The sequence below is a fragment of the Schistocerca cancellata genome, chromosome 5, assembly GCF_023864275.1.
Source record: "Schistocerca cancellata isolate TAMUIC-IGC-003103 chromosome 5, iqSchCanc2.1, whole genome shotgun sequence".
NCBI lineage: Eukaryota > Metazoa > Arthropoda > Insecta > Orthoptera > Acrididae > Schistocerca > Schistocerca cancellata.
Genome location: NC_064630.1, coordinates 844,871,418 through 844,898,710, shown reverse-complemented (window position 1 = coordinate 844,898,710; position 27,293 = coordinate 844,871,418).

The following is a 27,293-nucleotide window of genomic DNA, read 5'->3' as shown; positions in this document are numbered from 1 at the left end:
CGGACGCAAAACTGATGTTAATTGTAACATTCAGGGCCTCCTAACGACGATGGAAATCTCAAATTTCATCGCGATTCAATACATCGTTCTCCAGCCGACTTGTCTCCAAGGTGGTATTACTGCCTCGGGCACCTTACGATCCGTCTCCGGTGAGTCTAGATTTTCGAAACCGACGCAACACTGATAGTTAATTGTAACGTTCAGGGCCTCTAATGACGATGGAAACTCAAATTGCATCGCGATTCAATACATCGTCCTCCAGCCGACTTGTCTCCAAGGGGATATTGCTGCCTCGGGCACCTTATGGTCCGTCTACTGTGAGTCTAGATTTTCGAATCCGACGCAAATCTGATGATTAATTGTAACGTTCAGGGCCTCCTAATGACGATGGAACACTGAAATTGCGTCACGATTCAATAATACGTCCTCCAGCCGACTTGTCTCCAAGGGGATATTGCTGCCACGGGCTCCTTATGTTCCGTTGCTTGTGAGTCTAGATCTTTGAATCCGACGCAAAACTGATGGTTAATTGTAACGTTCAGGGCCTCCTAAAGACGATGGAACACTCAAATTGCGTGGCGATTCAATACATCGTCCTCCAGCCGACTTGTCTCCAAGGGGATGTTGCTGCCTCGGGCACCTTATGGTCCGTCTCCTGTGAGTCTAGATTTTCGAATCGGACGCAAAACTGATGGTTAATTGTAACGTTCAGGGCCTCCTAATGACGATGGAACACGCAAATTGCGTCGCAATTCAATACATCGTCCTCCAGCCGACTTGTCTGCAAGGGGATATTGCTGCCTTGGCCACCCTATGGTCCGTCTCCTGTGAGTCTAGATTTTCGAATCGGACGCAAAACCGATAGTTAATTGTAACGTTCAGGGCCTCCTAATGACGATGGAAAACTCAAATTGCATCGCGATTCAATACATCGTCCTCCCTTCGACTTGTCTTCAAGGGGATATTGGTGCCTATGGCACCTTATGGTCCGTCTCTTGTGAGTCTAGATTGTCGAATCGGACGCAAAGCTAATAGTTAATTGTAACGTTCAGGGCCTCCTAATGACGAGGGAACACTCAAATTGCGACGAGATTTAATACATCGTCCTCCAGCCGACTTGTCTCCAAGGGGATATTGATACGTCGAGCACCTTATGGTCTGTCTCCTGTGAGTCTAGATTTTCCAATCCGACGCAAAACTGATGGTTAATTGTAACGTTCAGGGCCTCCTGATGACAATGGAACACTCACATTCCGTCCAGATTCAATACATTGTCCTCCTGCCGACTTGTCTCCAAGGGGATATTGCTGCCTCGGGCACCTTATGGTCCGTCTCCTGTGAGTGTAGATTTTCGAATCCGACGCCAAACTGGTGTTAATTGTAACATTCAGGGCCTTCTAATGACGATTGAAATCTCAAATTGCATCGCAATTCAATACATCTTCCTCCACCCGACTTGTCTCCAAGGGGATATTGCTGCCTCGGGCACATTATGGTCCGTCTCCTGTGAGTCTAGATTTTCGAATCTGACGCAAAAATGATGGTTAATTGTAACGTTCAGGGCCTCCTAATGACGATGGAACGCTCAATTTGCGTCGCAATTCAATACATCGTCCTCCAGCCAACTTGTCTACAAGGGGATATTGCTCCCTTGGGCACCTTATGGTCCGTCTCCTGTGAGCCTAGATTTTCGATTCGGACGCAAAACTTATAGTTAATTGTAACGTTCAGGGCCTCCTAATGGCGATTGAAAACTCAAATTGCATCGCGAATCAATACATCGTCCTCCAGCCGACTTGTCTCCAAGCGGATATTGCTGCCTCGGGCACCTTATGCTCTGTCTCCTGTGAGTCCATATTTTCGAATCGGATGCAAAACAGATGTTAATTGTAACATTCAGGGCCTCCTAATTACGATGGAAATCTCAAATTGCATCGCGATTCAATACATCGTCCTCCAGCCGACTTGTCTCCAAGGTGATATTGCTGCCTCGGGCACCTTACGATCCGTCTCCGGTGAGTCTAGATTTTCGAATCCGACCCAAAACTGATAGTTAATTGTAACGTTCAGGCCCTCTAATGACGATGGAAAACTCAAATTGCATCGCGATTCAATACATCGTCCTCCAGCCGACTAGTCTCCAAGGGGATATTGCTGCCTCGGGCACCTTATGGTCCGTCTACTGTGAGTCTAGATTTTCGAATCCGACGCAAATCTGATGGTTAATTGTAACGTTCAGGGCCTCCTAATGACGATGGAACACTCAAATTGCGTCACGATTCAATAATACGTCCTCCAGCCGACTTGTCTCCAAGAGGATATTGCTGCCTCAGGCACCTTATGGTCCGTCTCCTGTGAGTCTAGATTATCGAATCCGACGCCAAACTGATGTTAATTGTAACATTCAGGGCCTCCTAATGACGATGGAAATCTCAAATTGCATCGCGATTCAATACATCGTCCTCCAGCCGACTTGTCTCCAAGGGGATACTGCTGCCTCGGGCACATTATGGTCCGTCTCCTGTGAGTCTAGATTTTCGAATCTGACGCAAAACTGATGGTTAATTGTAACGTTCAGGGCCTCCTAATGACGATGGAACACTCAAATTGCGTCGCGAATCAATAATACGTCCTCCAGCCGACTTGTCGCCAAGGGGATATTGCTGCCTCGGGCACCTTATGGTCCGTCTCTTGCGAGTCTAGATTTTCGAATCCGACGCAAAACTGATGGTTAATTGTAACGTTCAGGGCCTCCTAATGGCGATTGAAAACTCAAATTGCATCGCGAATCAATACATCGTCCTCCAGCCGACTTGTCTCCAAGCGGATATTGCTGCCTCCGGCACCTTATGGTCCGTCTCTTGTGAGTCCATATTTTCGAATCGGACGCAAAACTGATGTTAATTGTAACATTCAGGGCCTCCTAACGACGATGGAAATCTCAAATTTCATCGCGATTCAATACATCGTCCTCCAGCCGACTTGTCTCCAAGGTGGTATTACTGCCTCGGGCACCTTACGATCCGTCTCCGGTGAGTCTAGATTTTCGAAACCGACGCAACACTGATAGTTAATTGTAACGTTCAGGGCCTCTAATGACGATGGAAAACTCAAATTGCATCGCGATTCAATACATCGTCCTCCAGCCGACTTGTCTCCAAGGGGATATTGCTGCCTCGGGCACCTTATGGTCCGTCTACTGTGAGTCTAGATTTTCGAATCCGACGCAAATCTGATGATTAATTGTAACGTTCAGGGTCTCCTAATGACGATGGAACACTGAAATTGCGTCACGACTCAATAATACGTCCTCCAGCCGACTTGTCTCCAAGGGGATATTGCTGCCACGGGCTCCTAATGTTCCGTTGCTTGTGAGTCTAGATCTTTGAATCCGACGCAAAACTGATGGTTAATTGTAACGTTCAGGGCCTCCTAAAGACGATGGAACACTCAAATTGCGTGGCGATTCAATACATCGTCCTCCAGCCGACTTGTCTCCAAGGGGATGTTGCTGCCTCGGGCACCTTATGGTCCGTCTCCTGTGAGTCTAGATTTTCGAATCGGACGCAAAACTGGTGGTTAATTGTAACGTTCAGGGCCTCCTAATGACGATGGAACACGCAAATTGCGTCGCAATTCAATACATCGTCCTCCAGCCGACTTGTCTGCAAGGGGATATTGCTGCCTTGGCCACCTTATGGTCCGTCTCCTGTGAGTCTAGATTTTCGAATCGGACGCAAAACCGATAGTTAATTGTAACGTTCAGGGCCTCCTAATGACGATGGAAAACTCAAATTGCATCGCGATTCAATACATCGTCCTCCAGCCGACTTGTCATCAAGGGGATATTGGTGCCTATGGCACCTTATGGTCCGTCTCTTGTGAGTCTAGATTGTCGAATCGGACGCAAAGCTAATAGTTAATTGTAACGTTCAGGGCCTCCTAATGATGAGGGAACACTCAAATTGCGTCGCAATTCAATACATCGTCCTCCAGCCGCTCCAAGCGGATATTGCTTCCTCGGGCACCTTATGCTCCGTCTCCTGTGAGTCCATATTTTCGAATCGGACGCAAAACTGATGGTTAATTGTAACGTTCCGGGCCTCCTAATGACGATGGAACACTCAAATTGCGTCGCAATTCAATACATCGTCCTCCAGGCGACTTGTCTACAAGGGGATATTGATACGTCGGGCACCTTATGGTCCGTCTCCTGTGAGTCTAGATTTTCCAATCCGACGCAAAACTGATGGTTAATTGTAACGTTCAGGGCCTCCTAATGACGATGGAACACTCAAATTGCGTCGCAATTCAATACATCGTCCTCCAGACGACTTGTCTACAAGGGGATACTGCTCCCTTGGGCACCTTATGGTCCGTCTCCTGTGAGTCTAGATTTTCGAATCGGACGCAAAACTGATAGTTAATTGTAACGTTCAGGGCCTCCTAATGGCGATGGAAAACTCAAATTGCATCGCGAATCAATACATCGCCCTCCAGCCGACTTGTCTCCAAGCGGATATTACTGCCTCGGGCACCTTATGCTCCGTCTCCTGTGAGTCTATATTTTCGGATCGGACGCAAAACTGATGTTAATTGTAACGTTCAGTGCCTCTAATGACGATGGAACACTCAAATTGCGTCGCGATTCAATAATACGTCCTCCAGCCGACTTGTCGCCAAGGGGATATTGCTGCCTCGGGCACCTTATGGTCCGTCTCTTGCGAGGCTAGATTTTCGAATCCGACGCAAAACTGATGGTTAATTGTAACGTTCAGGGCCTCCTAATGGCGATTGAAAACTCAAATTGCATCGCGAATCAATACATCGTCCTCCAGCCGACTTGTCTCCAAGCGGATATTGCTGCCTCCGGCACCTTATGGTCCGTCTCCTGTGAGTCCATATTTTCGAATCGGACGAAAAACTGATGTTAATTGTAACATTCAGGGCCTCCTAACGACGATGGAAATCTCAAATTTCATCGCGATTCAATACATCGTCCTCCAGCCGACTTGTCTCCAAGGTGGTATTACTGCCTCGGGCACCTTACGATCCGTCTCCGGTGAGTCTAGATTTTCGAAACCGACGCAACACTGATAGTTAATTGTAACGTTCAGGGCCTCTAATGACGATGGAAACTCAAATTGCATCGCGATTCAATACATCGTCCTCCAGCCGACTTGTCTCCAAGGGGATATTGCTGCCTCGGGCACCTTATGGTCCGTCTACTGTGAGTCTAGATTTTCGAATCCGACGCAAATCTGATGATTAATTGTAACGCTCAGGGCCTCCTAATGACGATGGAACACTGAAATTGCGTCACGATTCAATAATACGTCCTCCAGCCGACTTGTCTCCAAGGGGATATTGCTGCCACGGGCTCCTTATGTTCCGTTGCTTGTGAGTCTAGATCTTTGAATCCGACGCAAAACTGATGGTTAATTGTAACGTTCAGGTCCTCCTAAAGACGATGGAACACTCAAATTGCGTGGCGATTCAATACATCGTCCTCCAGCCGACTTGTCTCCAAGGGGATGTTGCTGCCTCGGGCACCTTATGGTCCGTCTCCTGTGAGTCTAGATTTTCGAATCGGACGCAAAACTGATGGTTAATTGTAACGTTCAGGGCCTCCTAATGACGATGGAACACGCAAATTGCGTCGCAATTCAATACATCGTCCTCCAGCCGACTTGTCTGCAAGGGGATATTGCTGCCTTGGCCACCCTATGGTCCGTCTCCTGTGAGTCTAGATTTTCGAATCGGACGCAAAACCGATAGTTAATTGTAACGTTCAGGGCCTCCTAATGACGATGGAAAACTCAAATTGCATCGCGATTCAATACATCGTCCTCCCTTCGACTTGTCTTCAAGGGGATATTGGTGCCTATGGCACCTTATGGTCCGTCTCTTGTGAGTCTAGATTGTCGAATCGGACGCAAAGCTAATAGTTAATTGTAACGTTCAGGGCCTCCTAATGACGAGGGAACACTCAAATTGCGACGAGATTTAATACATCGTCCTCCAGCCGACTTGTCTCCAAGGGGATATTGATACGTCGAGCACCTTATGGTCTGTCTCCTGTGAGTCTAGATTTTCCAATCCGACGCAAAACTGATGGTTAATTGTAACGTTCAGGGCCTCCTGATGACAATGGAACACTCACATTCCGTCCAGATTCAATACATTGTCCTCCTGCCGACTTGTCTCCAAGGGGATATTGCTGCCTCGTGCACCTTATGGTCCGTCTCCTGTGAGTGTAGATTTTCGAATCCGACGCCAAACTGGTGTTAATTGTAACATTCAGGGCCTTCTAATGACGATTGAAATCTCAAATTGCATCGCAATTCAATACATCTTCCTCCACCCGACTTGTCTCCAAGGGGATATTGCTGCCTCGGGCACATTATGGTCCGTCTCCTGTGAGTCTAGATTTTCGAATCTGACGCAAAAATGATGGTTAATTGTAACGTTCAGGGCCTCCTAATGACGATGGAACGCTCAATTTGCGTCGCAATTCAATACATCGTCCTCCAGCCAACTTGTCTACAAGGGGATATTGCTCCCTTGGGCACCTTATGGTCCGTCTCCTGTGAGCCTAGATTTTCGATTCGGACGCAAAACTTATAGTTAATTGTAACGTTCAGGGCCTCCTAATTGCGATTGAAAACTCAAATTGCATCGCGAATCAATACATCGTCCTCCAGCCGACTTGTCTCTAAGCGGATATTGCTGCCTCGGGCACCTTATGCTCTGTCTCCTGTGAGTCCATATTTTCGAATCGGATGCAAAACAGATGTTAATTGTAACATTCAGGGCCTCCTAATTACGATGGAAATCTCAAATTGCATCGCGATTCAATACATCGTCCTCCAGCCGACTTGTCTCCAAGGTGATATTGCTGCCTCGGGCACCTTACGATCCGTCTCCGGTGAGTCTAGATTTTCGAATCCGACCCAAAACTGATAGTTAATTGTAACGTTCAGGCCCTCTAATGACGATGGAAAACTCAAATTGCATCGCGATTCAATACATCGTCCTCCAGCCGACTAGTCTCCAAGGGGATATTGCTGCCTCGGGCACCTTATGGTCCGTCTACTGTGAGTCTAGATTTTCGAATCCGACGCAAATCTGATGGTTAATTGTAACGTTCAGGGCCTCCTAATGACGATGGAACACTCAAATTGCGTCACGATTCAATAATACGTCCTCCAGCCGACTTGTCTCCAAGAGGATATTGCTGCCTCAGGCACCTTATGGTCCGTCTCCTGTGAGTCTAGATTATCGAATCCGACGCCAAACTGATGTTAATTGTAACATTCAGGGCCTCCTAATGACGATGGAAATCTCAAATTGCATCGCGATTCAATACATCGTCCTCCAGCCGACTTGTCTCCAAGGGGATACTGCTGCCTCGGGCACATTATGGTCCGTCTCCTGTGAGTCTAGATTTTCGAATCTGACGCAAAACTGATGGTTAATTGTAACGTTCAGGGCCTCCTAATGACGATGGAACACTCAAACTGCGTCGCAATTCATTACATCGTCCTCCAGCCGACTTGTCTACAAGGGGATATTGCTCCCTTGGGCAAATAATGGTCCGTCTCCTGTAAGTCTAGATTTTCGAATCGTACGCAAAACTGATAATTAATTGTAGCGTTCAGGGCCTCCTAATGGCGATGGAAAACTCAAATTGCATCGCGAATCAATACATCGTCCTCCAGCCGACTTGTCTCCAAGCGGATATTGCTGCCTCGGGCACCTTATGCTCCGTCTCCTGTGAATCTATATTTTCTAATCGGACGCAAAACTGATGTTAATTGTAACGTTCAGGGCCTCTAATGACGATGGAACACTCAAATTGCGTCGCGATTCAATAATACGTCCTCCAGCCGACATGCCTCCAAGGGGATATTGCTGCCTCGGGCACCTTATGCTCCGTCTCTTGTGAGTCTAGATTTTCGAATCCGACGCAAAACTGATGGTTAATTGTAACGTTCAGGGCCTCCTAATGACGATGGAACACTCAAATTGCGTCGCGATTCAATACATCGTCCTCCAGCCGACTTGTCTCCAAGGGGATACTGCTGTCTCGGGCACTTTATGGTCCGTCTCCTGTGAGCCTAGATTTTCGAATCGGATGCAAATCTGAGTTAATTGTAACTTTTAGGGCTTCCTAATCACGATGGAACACTCAAATGGCATCGTGATTCAATACATCGTCCTCCAGCCGACTTGTCTCCAAGGGGATATTGCTGCCACGGGCACCTTATGTTCCGTCGCTTGTGAGTCAAGATCTTTGAATCGGACGCAAAACTGATAGGTAATTGTAACGTTCAGGGCCTCCTAATGACGAGGCACACTCAAATTGCAACGAGATTCAATATATCGTCCTCCGGTCGACTTGTCTCAAAGGGGATATTGCTGCCTCAGGGACCTTATGGTCCGTCTCCTGTGAGTCTAGATTTTCGAATCCGACGCAAAACTGATTGTTAATTGTAACGTTCAGGGTCATCTAATGACGATGGAACACGCACATTCCGTCCTGATTCAATACATCTCGATGGAACACTCACATTCCGTCCGGATCCAATACATCGTCCTCCAGCCGACTTGGCTCCTAGGGAATATTGCTGCCTTGTACACCTTATGGTCCGTCTCCTGTGAGTCTAGATTTTCGAATCTGACGCAAAACTGATGGTTAATTCTAACGTTCAAGGCCTCCTAATGACGATGGAACACTCAAATTGCGTCGCAATTCAATACATCGTCCTCCAGCCGACTTGTCTGCAAGGGGATATTGCTGCCTTGGCCACCATATGGTCCGTCTACTGTGAGTCTAGATTTTCGAATCGGACGCAAAACTGATGGTTGATTGTAACGTTCAGGGCCTCCTAATGACGATGGAACACGCAAATTGCGTCGCAAATCAATACATCGTCCTCCAGCCGACTTGTCTGGAAGGGGATATTGCTGCCATGGCCACCTTATGGTCCGTCTCCTGTGAGTCTAGATTTTCGAATCGGACGCAAAACCGATAGCTAATTGTAACGTTCAGGGCCTCCTAATGACGATGGAACACTCAAATTGCGACGAGATTCAATACATCGTCTTCCAGCCGACTTGTCTCCAAGGGGATATTGATACGTAGAGCACCTTATGGTCCGTCTCCTGTGAGTCTAGATTTTCCAATCCGACGCAAAACTGATGGTTAATTGTAACGTTCAGGGCCTCCTGATGACAATGAAACACTCACATTCCGTCCAGATTCAATACATTGTCCTCCTGCCGACTTGTCTCCAAGGGGATATTGCTGCCTCGGGCACCTTATGGTCCGTCTCCTGTGAGTCTTGATTTTCGAATCCGACGCCAAACTGATGTTAATTGTAACATTCAGGGCCTTCTTATGACGATTGAAATCTCAAATTGCATCGCAATTCAATACATCGTCCTCCAGCCGACTTGCCTCCAAGGGGATATTGCTGCCTCGGGCACATTATGGTCCGTCTCCTGTGAGTCTAGATTTTCGAATCTGACGCAAAAGTGATGGTTAATTGTAACGTTCAGGGCCTCCTAATGACGATGGAACACTCAAATTGCGTCGCGATTCAATACATCGTCCTCCAGCCGACTTGTCTCCAAGGGGATATAGCTGCCTCGGGCACCTTATGTTCCGTCGCTTGTGAGTCTAGATCTTTGAATCGGACGCAAAACTGATAGGTAATTGTAACGATCAGGGCCTCCTAATGACGAGGGACACTCAAATTGCAACGAGATTCAATATATCGTCCTCCAGTCGACTTGTCTCCAAGGGGATATTGCTGCCTGGGGCACCTTATGGTCCGTCTCCTGTGAATCTAGATTTTCGAATCCGACGCAAAACTGATTGTTAATTGTAACATTCAGGGTCATCTAATGACGATGGAGCACTCACTTTCCGTCCAGATTCAATACATCGTCCTCCAGCCGACTTGTCTCCAAGGGGATATTGCTGCCTCGGGCACCTTATGATCCGTCTCCTGTGAGTCTAGGTTTTCGAATCGGACGCAAAACTGATGTTAATTGTAACATTCAGAGCCTCCTAATGACGATGGAAATCTCAAATTGCATCGCGATTCAATACATCGTCCTCCAGCCTACTTGTCTCCAAGGTGATATTGCTGCCTCGGGCACCTTATGATCAGTCTCCTGTGAGTCTAGATTTTCGAATCCGACGCAAATATGATGGTTAATTGTAACGTTCAGGGCCTCCTAATGACGATGGAACACTCAAATTGCGTCGCGATTCAATAATACGTCCACTAGCCGACTTTTCTCCAAGGGGATATTGCTGCCTTGGGCACCTTATGGTCCGTTTCCTGTGAGTCTAAATTTTCGAATCGGACGCAAAACTGATAGTTAATTGTAACGTTCAGGGCATCCAAATGACGATGGAACACTCAAATTGCGTCGCGATTCAATAATACGTCCTCCAGCCGACTTTTCTCCAAGGGGATATTGCTGCCTTGGGCACCTTATGGTCCGTTTCCTGTGAGTCTAGATTTTCGAATCCGACGCAAAACTGATGGTTAATTGTATCGTTCAGGGTCTCCTAATGACGACGGAACACTCACATTCCGTCCAGTTTCAATACATCGTCCTCCAGCCGACTGGTCTCCAAGGGGTTATTGCTGCCTCAGGCACCTTATGGTCCGTCTCTTGTGAGTCTAGATATTCGAATCGGATTCAAAACTGATATTTAATTGTCACGTTCAGGGCCTCCTAATGGCGATGGAAAACTCAAATTGCATCGCAATTCAATACGTCGTCCTTCAGCCGATTTGTCTCCAAGGGGTTATTGCTGCCTCGGGCACCTTATGGTCCGTCTCCTGTGAGTCTAGATTTTCGAATCCGACGCCAAACTGATGTTAATTGTAACATTCAGGGACCTCCTAATGACGATTGAAATCTCAAATTGCATCGCGATTCAATACATCGTCTTCCAGCCGACTTGTCTCCAAGGGGTTATTGCTGCCTCAGGCACCTTATGGTCCGTCTCTTGTGAGTCTAGATTTTCGAATCGGACGCAAAACTGATAGTTAATTGTAACGTTCAGGGCCTCCTAATCACGATGGAGCACTCAAACTGCATCGCGATTCAATACGTGGTTCTCCAGCCGACTTGTCTCCAAGGGGATATTGCTGCCTCGGGCACTTTATGGTCCGTCTCCTTTGAGTCTAGATTTTCGAATCGGATGCAAATCTGATAGTTAATCGTAACTTTCAGGGCTTCCTAATCACGATGGAACACTCAAATTGCGTCGCAATTCAATACATCGTCCTCCAGCCGACTTGTCTCAGAGGGGACATTGCTGCCTCGGGCACCTTATGGTCCGTCTACTGTGAGTCTAGGTTTTCGAATCCGACGCTAATATGATGGTTAATTGTAACGTTGAGGGCCTCCTAATGACGATGGAACACTCAAATTGCGTCGCAATTCAATATATCTTCCTCCAGCCGACTTGTCTACAAGGGGATATTGCTCCCTTGGGCACCTTATGGTCCGTCTCCTATGAGTCTAGATTTTCGAATCGGACGCAAAACTGATAGGTAATTGTAACGTTCAGGGCCTCCTAATGGCGATGGAAAACACAAATTGCATCGCGAATCAATACATCGTCCTCCAGCCGACTTGTCTCCAAGCGGATATTGCTGCCTCGGGCACCTTATGTTCCGACGTTTGTGAGTCTAGATCTTTGAATCGGACGCAAAACTGATAGGTAATTGCAACGTTCAGCGCCTCCTAATGACGAGGGACACTCAAATTGCAACGAGATTCAATATATCGTCCTCCAGCCGACTTGTCTCCAAGGGGATATTGCTGCCAGGGGCACCTTATGGTCCGTCTACTGTGAGTCTAGATTTTCGAATCCGACGCAAAACTGATTGTTAATTGTAACGTTCAGGGTCATCTAATGACGATGGAACACTCACATTCCGTCCAGTTTCAATACATCGTCCTCCAGCCGACTTGTCTCCAAGGGAATATTGCTGCCTTGTACACCTTATGGTCCGTCTCCTCTGAGTCTAGATTTTCGAATCAGACGCAAAACTGATAGTTAATTGTAACGTTCAGGGCCTCCTGATGACGATGGAACACTCACATTCCGTCCAGAATCAATACTTTGTCCTCCAGCCGACTTGTCTCCAAGGTGATATTGCTGCCTCGGGCACCTTATGCTCCGTCTCCTGTGAGTCTATATTTTCGAATCGGACGCAAAACTGATGTTAATTGAAATATTCAGGGCATCCTAATGACGATGGAAATCTCAAATTGCATCGCGAATCAATACATCGTCCTCCAGCCGACTTGTCTGCAAGAGGATATTGCTGCCTCAGGCATCTTATGGTCCGTCTCCTGTGAGTCTAGATTTTCGATTCCGACGCAAAACTGATGGTTAATTGTAACGTTCAGGGCCTCCTAAAGACGACAGAACACTCAAATTGCGTCGTGATTCAATAAATCGTCCTCCAGCCGACTTGTCTCCAAGGGGATATAGCTGCCTCGGGCACCTTATGTTCCGTCGCTTGTGAGTCTAGATCTTTGAATCGGACGCAAAACTGATAGGTAATTGTAACGATCAGGGCCTCCTAATGACGAGGGACACTCAAATTGCAACGAGATTCAATATATCGTCCTCCAGTCGACTTGTCTCCAAGGGGATATTGCTGCCTGGGGCACCTTATGGTCCGTCTCCTGTGAATCTAGATTTTCGAATCCGACGCAAAACTGATTGTTAATTGTAACATTCAGGGTCATCTAATGACGATGGAGCACTCACTTTCCGTCCAGATTCAATACATCGTCCTCCAGCCGACTTGTCTCCAAGGGGATATTGCTGCCTCGGGCACCTTATGATCCGTCTCCTGTGAGTCTAGATTTTCGAATCGGACGCAAAACTGATGTTAATTGTAACATTCAGAGCCTCCTAATGACGATGGAAATCTCAAATTGCATCGCGATTCAATACATCGTCCTCCAGCCTACTTGTCTCCAAGGTGATATTGCTGCCTCGGGCACCTTATGATCAGTCTCCTGTGAGTCTAGATTTTCGAATCCGACGCAAATATGATGGTTAATTGTAACGTTCAGGGCCTCCTAATGACGATGGAACACTCAAATTGCGTCGCGATTCAATAATACGTCCACTAGCCGACTTTTCTCCAAGGGGATATTGCTGCCTTGGGCACCTTATGGTCCGTTTCCTGTGAGTCTAGATTTTCGAATCGGACGCAAAACTGATAGTTAATTGTAACGTTCAGGGCATCCAAATGACGATGGAACACTCAAATTGCGTCGCGATTCAATAATACGTCCTCCAGCCGACTTTTCTCCAAGGGGATATTGCTGCCTTGGGCACCTTATGGTCCGTTTCCTGTGAGTCTAGATTTTCGAATCCGACGCAAAACTGATGGTTAATTGTATCGTTCAGGGTCTCCTAATGACGACGGAACACTCACATTCCGTCCAGTTTCAATACATCGTCCTCCAGCCGACTGGTCTCCAAGGGGTTATTGCTGCCTCAGGCACCTTATGGTCCGTCTCTTGTGAGTCTAGATATTCGAATCGGATTCAAAACTGATATTTAATTGTCACGTTCAGGGCCTCCTAATGGCGATGGAAAACTCAAATTGCATCGCAATTCAATACGTCGTCCTTCAGCCGATTTGTCTCCAAGGGGTTATTGCTGCCTCGGGCACCTTATGGTCCGTCTCCTGTGAGTCTAGATTTTCGAATCCGACGCCAAACTGATGTTAATTGTAACATTCAGGGACCTCCTAATGACGATTGAAATCTCAAATTGCATCGCGATTCAATACATCGTCCTCCAGCCGACTTGTCTCCAAGGGGATATTGCTGCCTCGGGCACATAATGGTCCGTCTCCTGTGAGTCTAGATTTTCGAATCTGACGCAAAACTGATGGTTAATTGTAACGTTCAGGGCCTCCTAATGACGATGGAACACTCAAATTGCGTCGCAATTCCTCCAGCCGACTTGTCTACAAGGGGATATTGCTCCCTTGGGCACCTTATGGTCCGTCTCCTGTGAGTGTAGATTTTCGAATCGGACGCAAAACTGATAGTTAATTGTAACGTTCAGGGCCTTCTAATGGCGATTCAAAACTCAAATTGCATCGCGATTCAGTACATCGTCTTCCAGCCGACTTGTCTCCAAGGGGTTATTGCTGCCTCAGGCACCTTATGGTCCGTCTCTTGTGAGTCTAGATTTTCGAATCGGACGCAAAACTGATAGTTAATTGTAACGTTCAGGGCCTCCTAATCACGATGGAGCACTCAAACTGCATCGCGATTCAATACGTGGTTCTCCAGCCGACTTGTCTCCAAGGGGATATTGCTGCCTCGGGCACTTTATGGTCCGTCTCCTTTGAGTCTAGATTTTCGAATCGGATGCAAATCTGATAGTTAATCGTAACTTTCAGGGCTTCCTAATCACGATGGAACACTCAAATTGCGTCGCAATTCAATACATCGTCCTCCAGCCGACTTGTCTCAGAGGGGACATTGCTGCCTCGGGCACCTTATGGTCCGTCTACTGTGAGTCTAGGTTTTCGAATCCGACGCTAATATGATGGTTAATTGTAACGTTGAGGGCCTCCTAATGACGATGGAACACTCAAATTGCGTCGCAATTCAATATATCTTCCTCCAGCCGACTTGTCTACAAGGGGATATTGCTCCCTTGGGCACCTTATGGTCCGTCTCCTATGAGTCTAGATTTTCGAATCGGACGCAAAACTGATAGGTAATTGTAACGTTCAGGGCCTCCTAATGGCGATGGAAAACACAAATTGCATCGCGAATCAATACATCGTCCTCCAGCCGACTTGTCTCCAAGCGGATATTGCTGCCTCGGGCACCTTATGTTCCGACGTTTGTGAGTCTAGATCTTTGAATCGGACGCAAAACTGATAGGTAATTGCAACGTTCAGCGCCTCCTAATGACGAGGGACACTCAAATTGCAACGAGATTCAATATATCGTCCTCCAGCCGACTTGTCTCCAAGGGGTATTGCTGCCAGGGGCACCTTATGGTCCGTCTACTGTGAGTCTAGATTTTCGAATCCGACGCAAAACTGATTGTTAATTGTAACGTTCAGGGTCATCTAATGACGATGGAACACTCACATTCCGTCCAGTTTCAATACATCGTCCTCCAGCCGACTTGTCTCCAAGGGAATATTGCTGCCTTGTACACCTTATGGTCCGTCTCCTCTGAGTCTAGATTTTCGAATCAGACGCAAAACTGATAGTTAATTGTAACGTTCAGGGCCTCCTGATGACAATGGAACACTCACATTCCGTCCAGAATCAATACTTTGTCCTCCAGCCGACTTGTCTCCAAGGTGATATTGCTGCCTCGGGCACCTTATGCTCCGTCTCCTGTGAGTCTATATTTTCGAATCGGACGCAAAACTGATGTTAATTGAAATATTCAGGGCATCCTAATGACGATGGAAATCTCAAATTGCATCGCGAATCAATACATCGTCCTCCAGCCGACTTGTCTCCAAGGTGATATTGCTGCCTCGGGCACCTTGTGATCCGTCTCCTGAGAGTCTAGATTTTCGATTCCGACGCAAAACTGAAGATTAATTATAACGTTCAGGGCCTGCTAATGACGATGGAAAACTCAAATTGCATCGCGATTTAATACATCGTCCTCCAGCCGACTTGTCTGCAAGAGGATATTGCTGCCTCAGGCATCTTATGGTCCGTCTCCTGTGAGTCTAGATTTTCGATTCCGACGCAAAACTGATGGTTAATTGTAACGTTCAGGGCCTCCTAAAGACGACAGAACACTCAAATTGCGTCGTGATTCAATAAATCGTCCTCCAGCCGACTTGTCTCCAAGCGGATATTGCTGCCTCGGGCACCTTATGTTCCGTCGCTTGTGAGTCTAGATCTTTGAATCGGACGCACAACTGATAGGTAATTGTAACGTTCAGGGCCTCCTAATGACGATGGAACACTCAAATTGCATCGCGATTCAATACATCGTCCTCCAGCCGACTTGTCTCCAAGGGGATATTGCTGCTTTATGCTCCTTATGGTTCGTCTCCTGTGAGTCTAGATTTTCGAATCCGACGCAAAACTGATATTTAATTGTCACGTTCAGGGCCTCCTAATGACGATGGAAAACTCAAATTGCATCGCGATTCAAATCATCGTTATCCAGCCGACTTGTCTCCAAGGGGATATTGCTGCCTCGGGCACTTTATTGTCAGTCTCCTGTGAGTCTAGATTTTCGAATCGGACGCAAAACTGATAGTTAATTGTAACGGTCAGGGCCTCCTAATTACGATGGAGCACTCAATCTGCATCGCGATTCAATACATGGTCCTCCAGCCGACTTGTCTCCAAGGGGATATTGCTGCCTCGGGCACTTTATGGTCCGTCTCCTGTGAGTCTAGATTTTCGAATCGGATGCAAATCTGATAGTTAATCGTAACTTTCAGGGCTTCCTAATCACGATGGAACACTCAAATTGCGTCGCAATTCAATACATCGTCCTCCAGCCGACTTGTCTCAGAGGGGATATTGCTGCCTCGGGCACCTTATGGTCCGTCTACTGTGAGTCTAGATTTTCGAATCCGACGCTAATATGATGGTTAATTGTAACGTTGAGGGCCTCCTAATGACTATGGAACACTCAAATTACGTCGCGATTCAATAATACGTCCTCCAGCCGACTTGTCTCCAAGGGGATACTGCTGCCTCGGGCACCTTATGGTCCGTCACCTGTTAGTCTATATTTATGTATCGGACGCAAAACTGATAGTTAATTGTAACGTTCAGGGCCTCCTAATGACGATGGAACACTCAAATTGCATCGCGATTCAATACATCATCCTCCAGCCGCCTTGTATCCAAAGGTCTATTGCTGCCTATGGCACCTTATGGTCGTTCTCCTGTGAGTCTAGATTTTCGAATCGGACGCAAAACTGATATTTAATTGTCACGTTCAGGGCCTCCTAATGACGATGGAAAACTCAAATTGCATCGCGATTCAAATCATCGTTATCCAGCCGACTTGTCTCCAAGGGGATATTGCTGCCTCGGGCACTTTATTGTCAGTCTCCTGTGAGTCTAGATTTTCGAATCGGACGCAAAACTGATAGTTAATTGTAACGTTCAGGGCCTCCTAATCACGATGGAGCACTCAAACTGCATCGCGATTCAATACATGGTCCTCCAGCCGACTTGTCTCCAAGGGGATATTGCTGCCTCGGGCACTATATGGTCCGTCTCCTGTGAGTCTAGATTTTCGAATCGGATGCAAATCTGATAGTTAATCGTAACTTTCAGGGCTTCCTAATCACGATGGAACACTCAAATTGCGTCGCAATTCAATACATCGTCCTCCAGCCGACTTGTCTCAGAGGGGATATTGCTGCCTCGGGCACCTTATGGTCCGTCTACTGTGAGTCTAGATTTTCGAATCCGACGCTAATATGATGGTTAATTGTAACGTTGAGGGCCTCCTAATGACGATGGAACACTCAAATTACGTCGCGATTCAATAATACGTCCTCCAGCCGACTTTTCTCCAAGGGGATATTGCTGCCTCGGGCACCTTATGGTCCGTTTCCTGTGAGTCTAGATTTTCGAATCGGACACAAAACTGATAGTTAATTGTAACGTTCAGGGCCTCCAAATGACGATGGAGCACTCAAACTGCATCGCGATTCAATACAGCGTCTTCCAGCCGACTTGTCTCCAAGGGGTTATTGCTGCCTCAGGCACCTTATGGTCCGTCTCTTGTGAGTCTAGATTTTCGAATCGGACGCAAAACTGATAGGTAATTGTAACATGCAGTGCCTCCTAATGACGAGGGAACACTCAAATTGCGACGAGATTCAATATATCGTCCTATAGCCGACTTGTAATCTAGGGGACATTGCTGCCAGGGGCACCTTATGGTCCGTCTCCTGTGAGTCTAGATTTTCGAATCGGACGCAAAACTGATGGTTAATTCTATCGTTCAAGGTCTCCTAATGACGATGGAACACTCAAATTCCGTCCAGTTTCAATACATCGTCCTCCAGCCGACTTGTCTCCAAGGGAATATTGCTGCCTTGTACACCTTATGGTCCGTCTCCTGTGAGTCTAGATTTTCGAATCGGACGCAAAACTGATAGTTAATTGTAACATTCAGGGCCTCCTGATGACAATGGAACACTCACATTCCGTCCAGAATCAATACTTTGTCCTCCAGCCGACTTGTCTCCAAGGTGATATTGCTGCCTCGGGCACCTTATGCTCCGTCTCCTGTGAGTCTATATTTTCGAATCGGACGCAAAACTGATGTTAATTGAAATATTCAGGGCATCCTAATGACGATATAAATCTCAAATTGCATCGCGAATCAATACATCGTCCTCCAGCCGACTTGTCTCCAAGGTGATATTGCTGCCTCGGGCACCTTGTGATCCGTCTCCTGAGAGTCTAGATTTACGATTCCGACGCAAAACTGATGATTAATTGTAACGTTCAGGGCCTGCTAATGACGATGGAAAACTCAAATTGCATCGCGATTTAATACATCGTCCTCCAGCCGACTTGTCTCCAAGGGGATATTGCTGCCTCAGGCATCTTATGGTCCGTCTCCTGTGAGTCTAGATTTTCGATTCCGACGCAAAACTGATGGTTAATTGTAACGTTCAGGGCCTCCTAAAGACGACAGAACACTCAAATTGCGTCGTGATTCAATAAATCGTCCTCCAGCCGACTTGTCTCCAAGGGAATATTTCTGCCTCGTACACCTTATGGTCCGTCTCCTGTGAGTCTAGATTTTCGAATCGGACGCAAAACTGATAGTTATTTGTAACGTTCAGAGCCGCCTAATGGCGATGGAAAACTCAAATTTCATCGCGATTCTATACATCGTCCTCCAGCCGACTTGTCTCCAAGGGGATATTGCTGCCCCGTCACCTTATGTTCCGTCGCTTGTGAGTCTAGATCTTTGAATCGGACGCACAACTGATAAGTAATTGTAACGTTCAGGGCCTCCTAATGACGATGGAACACTCAAATTGCATCGCGATTCAATACATCGTCCTCCAGCCGACTTGTCTATAAGGGGATATTGTTGCTTTGGGCTCCTTATGGTCCATCTCCTGTGAGTCTAGATTTTCGAATCCGACGCAAAACTGATGGTCAATTGTAACGTTCAGGGTCTCCTAATGACGATGGAAAACTTAAATTGCGTCGCGATCAATAAATCGTCCTCCAGCCGACTTGTCTCCAAGGGGATACTGCTGCCTCGGGCACCTTATGGTCCGTCACCTGTTAGTCTATATTTATGTATCGGACGCAAAACTGATAGTTAATTGTAACGTTCAGGGCCTCCTAATGACGATGGGACACTCAAATTGCATCGCGATCCAATACATCATCCTCCAGCCGCCTTGTCTCCAAAGGTCTATTGCTGCCCATGGCACCTTATGGTCGTTCTCCTGTGAGTCTAGATTTTCGAATCGGACGCAAAACTGATATTTAATTGTCACGTTCAGGGCCTCCTAATGACGATGGAAAACTCAAATTGCATCGCGATTCAAATCATCGTTATCCAGCCGACTTGTCTCCAAGGGGATATTGCTGCCTCGGGCACTTTATTGTCTGTCTCCTGTGAGTCTATATTTTCGCATCCGATGATAACTGATGGTTAATTGTAACGTTCAAGACCTCCTAATGACGATGGAACACTCTCATTCCGTCCATATACAATACATCGTCCTCCAGCCGACTTGTCTCCATGGGGACATTGCTGCCTCGGGCACCTTGTGGTCCGTCTCCTGTGAGTCTAGAATTTCGAATCGGACGCTAAACTGATAGTTAATTGTAACGTTCAGGGCCTCCTAATGACGATGAAAATCTCAAATTGCATCGCGATTCAATACATCGTCCTCCAGCCTACTTGTCTCCAAGGGGATATTGCTGATTTTTTTTCCTTATGGTCCGTCTCCTGTGAGTATAGATTTTCGAATCCGACGCAAAACTGATGGTTAATTGTAACGTTCAGGGCCTCGTAATGACGATGGAACACTCAAATTTCGTCGCGATTCAATACATCGTCCTCCAGCCGACTTGTCTACAAGGGGATATTGCTGCCTTGGGTACCTTATGGTCCGTCTCCTGTAGGTCTACATTTTCGAATCGGACGCAAAACTGATAGTTAATTGTAACGTTCAAGGCCTCCTAATGACGATGGTAAACTCAAATTGCATCGCAATTCAATACATCGTCCTCCAGCCGACTTGTTTCCAAGAGGGTATTGCTGCCTCGGGCACCTTATGTTCCGTCTCCTGTGAGTCTAGATTTTCGAATCCGACGCAAACTGATGGTTAATTGTAACGTTCAGGGCCTCCTAATGACGATGGAAATCTCAAATTACATCGTGAATCAATACATCGTCCTCCAGCCGACTTGTCACCAAGGGGATATTGCTGCCTCGGGCACCTTATGGTCCGTCTCCTGTGAGTCTAGATTTTGGAATCGGACGCAAAACTGATAGTTAATTGTAACGTTCAGGGCCTCCTAATGACGATGGAACACTCAAATTGCACGCGATTCAATACATCGTCCTCCAGCCGACTTGTCTCCAAGGGGATATTGCTGCTTTGGGCTCCTTATGGTCCATCTCCTGTGAGTCTAAATTTTCGAATCCGACGCAAAACTGATGGTTAATTGTAACGTTCAGGGCCTCCTAATGACGATGGAACACTCAAATGGCATCGAGATTTAATATATCGTCCTCCAGGCACTTGTCTCCAAGGGTCTATTGCTTCCTATGGCACCTTATGGTCCATCTCCTGTGAGTCTAGATTTTCGAATCCGACGCAAATCTGATGGATAATTGTAACGTTCAGGGCCTCCTAATGACGATGGAACACTCAAATTGCGTCGCGATTCAATAAATCTTCACCCAGCCGACTTGCCTCCAACGGGATATTGCTGCCTCGGCACCTTATGGTCCGTCTCCTGTGAGTCTAGAATTTCGAATCGGACGCATAACTGATAGTTATTTGTAACGTTCAGGGCCTCCTAATGACGAGGGGAAACTCAAGTTGCGACGAGATTCAATACATCGTTCTCCAGCCGACTTGTCTCCAAGGGGATATTGCTGCCTCGGGCACATTATGGTCCGTCTCCTAAGAGTCTAGATTTTCGAATCTGACGCAAAACTGATGGTTAATTGTAAGGTTCAGGGCCTCCTAATGACGATGGAACATTCAAATTGCGTCGCAATTCAATACATCTTCCTCCAGCCGACTTGTCTACAAGGGGATATTGCTCCCTTGGGCACCTTATTGTCCGTCTCCTGTGAGTCTAGATTTTCGAATCGGACGCAAAACTGATAGTTAATTGTAACGTTCAGGGCCTCCTAATGGCGATGGAAAACACAAATTGCATCGCGAATCAATACATCGTCCTCCAGCCGACTTGTCTCCAAGCGGATATTGCTGCCTCGGGCACCTGATGTTCCGTCGCTTGTGAGTCTTGATCTTTGAATCGGACGCAAAACTGATAGGTAATTGTAACGTTCGGGGCCTCCTAATGACGAGGGACACTCAAATTGCAACGGGATTCAATATATCGTCCTCCAGCCGACTTGTCTCCAAGGGGATATTGCTGCCTGGAGCACCTTATGGTCCGTCTCCTGTGAGACTAGATTTTCGAATCCGACGCAAAACTGATTGTTAATTGTAACGTTCAGGGTCATCTAATGACGATGGAACACTCACATTCCGTCCAGATTCAATACATCGTCCTCCAGCCGACTTGTCTCCAAGGGAATATTGCTGCCTTGTACACCTTATGGTCCGTCTCCTCTGAGTCTATATTTTCGAATCGGACGCAAAACTGATAGTTAATTGTAACGTTCAGGGCCTCCTAATGACGATGGAAAACTCAAATTGCATCGCTATTCAATACATCGTCCTCCCTCCGACTTGCCTTCAAGCGGATATTGCTGCCTATGGCACCATATGGTCCGTCTCTTGTGAGTCTAGATTGACGAATCGGACGCAAAGCAAATAGTTAATTGTAACGTTCAGGGCCTCGTAATGACGAGGGATCACTCAAATTGCGACGAGATTCAATACATCGTCCTCCAGCCGACTTGTCTCCAAGGGGATATTGATACGTCGGGCCCCTTAAGGTCCGTCTCCTGTGAGTCTAGATTTTCCAATCCGACGCAAAACTGATGGTTAATTGTAACGCTCATAGCCTCCCGATGACAATGGAACACTCACATTCCGTCCAGATTCAATACATTGTCCTCCTGCCGACTTGTCTCCAAGGGGACATTGCTGCCTCGGGCACCTTATGGTCCGTCTCCAGTGAGTCTAGATTTTCGAATCCGACGCCAAACTGATGTTAATTGTAACATTCAGGGCCTTCGGATGACGATTGAAATCTGAAATTGCATCGCAAATAAATACATCGTCCTCCAGCCGACTTGTCTCCAAGGGGATATTGCATCCTCGGGCACATTATGGTCTGTCTCCTGTGAGTCTAGATTTTCGAATCTGACGCAAAACTGATGGTTAATTGTAACGTTCAGGGCCTCCTAATGACGATGGAACACTCAAATTGCGTCGCAATTCAATACATCGTACTCCAGCCGACTTGTCTACAAGGGGATATTGCTCCCTTGGGCACCTTATGGTCCGTCTCCTGTGAGTCTACATTTTCGAATCGGACGCAAAACTGATAGTTAATTGTAACGTTCAGGGCCTCCTAATCACGATGGAGCACTCAAACTGCATCGCGATTCAATACATCGTCCTCCAGCCGACTTGTCTCCAAGGGGATACTGCTGTCTCGGGCACGTTATGGTCCGTCTCCTGTGAGTCTACATTTTCGAATCGGTTAGTTAATTGTAACTTTCAGGGCTTCCTAATCACGATGGAACACTCAAATTGCGTCGCAATTCAATACATCGTCCTCCAGCCGACTTGTCTCCAAGTGGATATTGATGCCTCGGGCACCTTATGATCCGTCTCCTGTGAGTCTAGATTTTCGAATCCGACGCAAAACTGATAGTTAATTGTAACGTTCAGGGCCTCTAATGACGATGGAAAACTCAAATTGCATCGCGATTCAATACATCGTCATCCAGCCGACTTGTCTCCAAGGGGATATTGCTGCCTGGGGCACCTTATGGTCCGTCTACTGTGAGTATAGATTTTCGAATCCGACGCTAATATGATGGTTAATTGTAACGTTCAGGGTCTCCTAATGACGATGGAACACTCAAATTACGTCGCGATTCAATAATTGGTCCTCCAGCCGACTTTTCTCCAAGGGGATATTGCTGCCTCGGGCAACTTATGGTCCGTTTCCTGTGAGTCTAGATTCTCGAATCGGACGCAAAACTGATAGTTAATTGTAACGTTCAGGGCCTCCAATGGACGATGGAGCACTCAAACTGCATCGCGATTCAATACATCGTCCTCCAGCCGACTTGTCTCCAAGGGGTTATTGCTGCCTCAGGCACCTTATGGTCCGTCTCTTGTGAGTCTAGATTTTCGAATCGGACGCAAAACTGATAGGTAATTGTAACGTTCAGGGCCTTCTAATGACGAGGGAACACTCAAATTGCGACGAGATTCAATATATCGTCCTCCAGCCGACTTGTCTCCAAGGGAATATTGCTGCCTTGTACACCTTATGGTCCGTCTCCTGGGAGTCTAGATTTTCGAATCGGACACAAAACTGATAGTTAATTGTAACGTTCAGGGCCTCCTGATGACAATGGAACACTCACATTCCGTCCAGAATCAATACTTTGTCCTCCAGCCGACTTGTCTCCAAGGTGATATTGCTGCCTCGGGCACCTTATGCTCCGTCTCCTGTGAGTCTATATTTTCGAATCGGACGCAAAACTGATGTTAATTGAAACAATCAGGGCCTCCTAATGACGATGGAAATCTCAAATTGCATCGCGAATCAATACATCGTCCTCCAGCCGACTTGTCTCCGACGTGATATTGCTGCCTCGGGCACCTTATGATCCGTCTCCTGAGAGTCTAGATTGTCGATTCTGACGCAAAACTGATGATTAACTGTAACGTTCAGGGCCTGCTAATGACGATGGAAAACTCAAATTGCATCGCGATTTAATACATCGTCCTCCAGCCGACCACTCTCTAAGGGGATATTGCTGCCTCAGGCCAGGGCACCTGGTCCGTCTCCTGTGAGTCTAGATTTTCGAATCGGATGCAAAACTTATAGTTAATTGTAACGTTCAGGGCCTCCTAATGGCGATGGAAAACTCAAATTGCATCGCGATTCAATACGTCGTCCTTCAGCCGACTTGTCTCCAAGGGGTTTTTGCTGCCTCGGGCACCTTATGGTCCGTCTCCTGTGAGTCTAAATTTTCGAATCGGACGCAAAACTGATAGTTAATTGTAACGTTCAGGGCCTCCTATAGACGAGGGACACTGAAATTGCAACGAGATTCGAAATATCGTCCTCCAGCCGACTTGTCTCCAAGGGGATATTGCTGCCTGGGGCACCTTATGGTCCGTCTCCTGTGAGTCTAGATTTTCGAATCCGACGCAAAACTGATTGTTAATTGTAACGTTCAATGCCTCCTAATGACGATGGAAAACGCAAATTGCAACGCGATTCAATACATCGTCCTCCCTCCGACTTGTCTTCAAGGGGATATTGCTCCCTATGGCACCTTATGGTCCGTCTCTTGTGAGTCTAGATTGTCGAATCGGACGCAAAGCTAATAGTTAATTGTAACGTTCAGGGCCTCCTAATGACGAGGGGACACTCAAATTACGACGATATTCAATACATCGTCCTCCAGCCGTCTTGTCTCCAAGGGGATATTGATACGTCGGGCACCTTATGGTCCGTCTCCTGTGAGTCTAGATTTTCCAATCCGACGCAAAACTGATGGTTAATTGTAACGTTCAGGGCCTCCTGATGACAATGGAACACTCACATTCCGTAAAGATTCAATACATTGTCCTCCTGCCGACTTGTCTCCAAGGGGATATTGCTGCCTCGGGCACATTATGGTCCGTCTCCTGTGAGTCTAGATTTTCGAATCCGACGCAAAACTGATAGGTAATCGTAACGTTCAGGGCCTCTAATGAAGATGGAAAACACAAATTGCATCGCGATTCAATACATCGTCCTCCAGCCGACTTGCCTCCAAGGGGATATTGCTGCCTCGGGCACTTTATGGTCCGTCTACTGTGAGTCTAGATTTTCGAATCCGACGCAAATCTGATGGTTTATTGTAACGTTCAGGGCCTCGTAATGACGATGGAACACTCAAATTGCGTCGCGATTCAATAATACGTCCTCCTGCCGACTTGTCTCCAAGGGGATATTGCTGCCTCGGGCACCTTATGGTCCGTTTCCTGTGAGTCTAGATTTTCGAATCGGACGCAAAACTGATAGTTAATTGTAACGTTCAGGGCCTAATAATCACGATGGAACACTCAAACTGCATCGCGATTCAATACATGGTCCTCCAGCCGACTTGTCTCCAAGGGGATATTGCTGCGTCGGGCACCTTATGGTCCGTCTCTTGTGAGTCTAGATTTTCGAATCCGACGCAAAACTGATGGTTAGTTGTAACGTTCAGGGCCTCCTAATGACGATGGAACACTCAAATTGCGTCGCGATTCAATACATCGTCCTCCAGCCGACTTGTCTCCAAGGGGATACTGCTGTCTCTGGCGCTTTATGGTCCGTCTCCTGTGAGTCTAGATTTTCGAATCGGATGCAAATCTGATAGTTAATTGTAACTTTCATGGCTTCATGATCACGATGGAACACTCAAATTGCGTTGCAATTCAATACATCGTCCTCCAGCCGACTTGTCTCCAAGTGGATATTGCTGCCTCGGGCACCTTATGATCCGTCTCCTGTGAGTCTAGATTTTCGAATCGGACGCAAAACTGATCTTAATTGTAACATTCAGGGCCTCCTAATGACGATGGAAATCTCAAATTGCATCGCGATTCAATACATCGTCCTCCAGCCGACTTGTCTCCAAGGTGATATTGCTGCCTCGGGCACCTTATGATCCGTCTCCTGTGAGTCTAGATTTTCGAATCCGACGCAAAAGTGATAGTTAATTGTAACGTTCAGGGCCTCTAATGACGATGGAAAACTCAAATTGCATCGCGATTCAATACATCGTTATCCAGCCGACTTGTCTCCAAGCGGATATTGCTGCCTCGGGCACCTTATGGTCCGTCTACTGTGAGTCTAGTTTTTCGAATCCGACGCTAATATGATCGTTAATTGTAACATTCAGGGCCTCCTAATGACGATGGAACACTCAAATTACGTCGCGATTCAATAATACGTCCTCCAGCCGACTTTTCTCCAAGGGGATATTGCTGCCTCGGGCACCTTATGGTCCGTTTCCTGTGAGTCTAGATTTTCGAATCGGATGCAAAACTGATAGTTAATTGTAACGTTCAGGGTCTCCAAATGACGATGGAGCACTCAAACTGCATTGCGATTCAATACATCGTCCTCCAGCCGACTTGTCTCCAAGGGGGTATTGCTGCCTCAGGCACCTTATGGTCCGTCTCTTGTGAGTCTAGATTTTCGAATCGGACGCAAAACTGATAGGTAATTGAAACGTTCAGGGGCTCCTAATGACGAGGGAACACTCAAATTGCGACGAGATTCAATATATCGTCCTCCAGCCGAATTGTCTTCAAGGGGATATTGCTGCCGGGGGCATCTTATGGTCCGTCTCCTGTGTGTCTAGATTTTCGAATCCGACGCAAAACTGATGGTTAATTGTATCGTTCAGGGTCTCCTAATGACGATGAAACACTCACATTCCGTCCAGTTTCAATACATCGTCCTCCAGCCGACTTGTCTCCAAGGGAATATTGCTGCCTTGTACACCTTATGGTCCGTCTCCTGTGAGTCTAGATTTTCGAATCGGACGCAAAACTGATGGTTAATTGTATCGTTCAGGGCCTCCTGATGACAATGGAACACTCACTTTCCGTCCAGAATCAATTTCCTCCAGCCGACTTGTCTCCAAGGTGATATTGCTGCCTCGGGCACCTTATGATCCGTCTCCTGAGAGTCTAGATTTTCGATTCCGACGCAAAACTGATGATTAATTGTAACGCTCAGGGCCTGCTAATGACGATGGAAAACTCAAATTGCATCGCGATTTAATACATCGTCCTCCAGCCAACTTGTCTCTAAGGGGATATTGCTGCCTCAGGCAT